Genomic DNA, 3507 nt, shown 5'->3' with positions numbered 1-3507 from the left:
GTTTTCTGATGCACGACTAAAACAACTTTTGAACGTACCCATGTTCCACCAAAACAAGTTGCTTCCTGAGACTATTTTGCAGAGGCCCGTCATTGCGTCCGACGCATAGCACTGCCCATGACAATTGTGATTGGTTTAAATAAATGCCAATTAACCAGAGCCCGTTTTTTCTCCCATCCCAGAATGCTGTGTGGACTAGCCAGACCCTCCTCCGCGAGTAGAACAGTCACATCCGTCTTTGCTTGTCAGACGTGACAGCCATGTGCAGGCAATCCTGGCCCCGACCCTGAATGTTTTATAGTTAAAGTCAGGCAACTAAACACTCAGTTAAGATTAGGAAAAGATAGTGGTTAAGGATAAATGAAAAAGTAACATCAGTTGCAGTTCTAGGACAGAAGTCAAACTCTGGTCTCTCCATGAAAACTTTAAACGCCATTCACCAATCCAACCTTTCCATCTTGCTACATACAAGGCACACTGCTTCATGCATTGGCCTTATGGCAACGGACATAAATTTTGCAATAAAATTCTTTGGAACACTTGCTAAAACACCAAAACTTCAAACTGGAACTTTTGCAAAGTTAATAGAATTAAGTGTTCTTGGTATTTTCAGCTTTCAAGGCTAAGCAAACATCGGCATGAGTAATACTCTTCTGTAACAGCATCTGTTCAGCCCTTAGGCAAGGCACACATTCCTAAATTTTTTTTCAATAAATATAATTTCCAATAGCGCTGTACAAGAGTCTTTTTTTGTTTCTCAGTGTTCATAAAAAAAGAAAATCTGGAAAAGATATTTAGTGTATCAGAGCTCAGAAATGTAGAAACATGAGTGTCTGATCATCAAGCATACCGATGCAAATTGCCGCAATGAAACAAGAGGGAACAAATATGCTTGTCATAAAAATCCATAAAATTATAGCTGTCAACTGGATGCTTTGGCACATGAGATGATTACCTGTCAATCATGTGTGGTAATGGTGGGTTGTGTTAATTATCCTAAATGTTACAGTATGTGTTAGAAGCTCTTCTGAGTTGAATTTAACAGAAGTGTCCATGTTTTCTCTGAGCTTGGAGGTCATGTCAATGAAATAATCATTAACATAATTCGCAATATGAAGAGGTTTAATTAAAGGCACATGCCACCATTTGTTGAAGTTGGGCTTATTACGGTCTCCCTTAGCTGTAGATAGGCGGGCCAATGCATTTTTTTTTATCTCAGTGCGTGCATTGTTTTAGTCCGGTGCAACACTGGCAGCGCAGCTGCTAGTCAGCTAAGAATAGTGAATGAAATCCTATGTTGCTGGCTAGCATGTTAGCTAACAAAAAACAACAAAAAAACAACAACCTAATTAATTCTTGTGGCCACAATGAGTACAAATAGCTATGCAGATTAGACGATTTCCTAGGCAGATATTGATTTGGGACTATATTGGGTGGAAGCACAGCCAAAAATAATTTAGTCTTAATATGCATTGCTAATTGTACTCATTGTGATCATGCAGGCCACAAGAAGTAATTAGGTTGTTGTTGTTGTTTTTTGGCTCACTTTTACTCACAACATGCTAACCGGCAACATAGGATTCCATTCACCATGCTAAGCTAACTAGCGGCGACGCTGCCGGTGTTGTACCGGACTAACAGAATGCATGCACTAAGGCAAAAAAATGTATTGGCCCGCCTATCTACAGCTAGGGGAGACCGTGATAAACCGTATTTCAACAAATGGGAGCGTGTTCCTTTAAATACACACCATTTAGTTCCACAAAAGAAGTCTGAACTGCTTTTTTAGCCATGATTTCATTCAGAACTTTCTTTTTTGTTTTTATTGTACTTATGTGGCCTCTCATGGTTTTGGTGTGAGTCATACACTGCCTCAAACTCTGACACCAAAACTATCTCATACTAAATCAGAATCCACAATTACAAAGCAAATCAGCATAAAAGTAAAATAAAAATGTTACTGTCATTTTATGCAAGCTGTTTAGTAAAAAACAACAACCTTTGAAGCTTTTTACAAGAAGCTATCAATTACCTTGAAACCAGGTTCATGGTTTTCAATTTGCACATGGCGTGGGACTTTTAGATTAGTTTTGGTAAGAGATAACAGTGTCTGAGAAAAGCCACACCAAAACACTTATTCACTGTAGAATAGACAATTAGAACTGGACATGCTCAACTAGATAGTTTCAGTAACCCTCTACCTACTTCCATGGCATGGATCCAGCCATTCTCACCTGACTTCACTCACTCCTAATAAATGGTCTACTCAATAAGTCCCGCCCATTTCCTTTGTCCTGACTGGCAGCATGTGAGGGCTCTCTGTCCCTGCGATTCAGATACAAACCTATGGCCGTGCATGATTAAAAAACACATTACCGTCAAGCTTCATCCTCACCTATCGCTCTCAGTGTGTCCATATAGCGATAACACCAATACAAAAGACATTTCATCCACAGCTTCCGGGCAAATGTCCACACACGATTTTGCACAAAATAAAGAATAAAGAAAACATGTTACAGCAGCCACAACACCATAACCCATAAACTGACCAACTAGAACTGAACCATTCCTACGTAAAACAAAACAACAGCCACAGAAAAATCAAGAAATAAGTAAAACAATTAGTCAGGGAATGTCACTTCCAGACAGAGAATCATTGATACAAAGCCTTTTAGCCCACGCTTGGTCTGCAAAAGTCTGCAAATAAAAATGTTGAATGTTCAAACAACCATACTAACAGAACTATATCCTGCCTCATCTCCTTTGCTGTAATTTGTAATTTGGTAACTGATTGCAATCTTACATAATCCTCAACATTATAATACGAAAAATACAACGCAAGATGTCTTTTATTTTTTAGCAAACATACCAAATCCCGTCATCCTCACTGGTGTCCGACCAAGAGACGGCTTAAACAAATGTCCTAAAATGGAATCATCAGAATGTCAGTTATGTTTCTGACATTCTTACAAATGTACCATGATGATACTCAAGCTCCTGTGAACCAATCCCAGTGATACATTCACTAAATCTCAAGGTTAAGATAAAAAAAAATTTAGAATCATTATTTACTTTTGACAAAGCTTGTCTGTACAAACTGTACTGCGTATACTACCAGATTAAAATAAATGTCTTTACCTCCTGATGTAAATATACTTATGTAGGAAATTGTAAAGAACATGTGATGGAAATAGTTTATGATGTTAACATTTAGCTATTCATGATGATTATTATGTAGTAATGGAAAACGGGGTAGGATTAAATAAGCTTTTGCTTCTTCGTATTCTTTTTCTGACATGCTAAAATAATATATAGTGTGTTTCTGTGTTTTTAGTTTTTATTATTTTGAAATGTTTAAAAATAAAGCTTTCATTCATATGCAAAGATAGTAGCCTGGTCCTACCAGACTCTGGTACATTTCATTTGGACAGAGAGTCTGGCCACTCTCCATTAACAAGGGTTACCTTCCTTGAAGGCGGGTAAGTTTAAAACTATTGGATCTGCCCA

Source organism: Etheostoma spectabile, chromosome 2, assembly GCF_008692095.1.
Source record: "Etheostoma spectabile isolate EspeVRDwgs_2016 chromosome 2, UIUC_Espe_1.0, whole genome shotgun sequence".
Lineage (NCBI taxonomy): Eukaryota > Metazoa > Chordata > Actinopteri > Perciformes > Percidae > Etheostoma > Etheostoma spectabile.
This window is presented reverse-complemented; position numbering follows the sequence as displayed.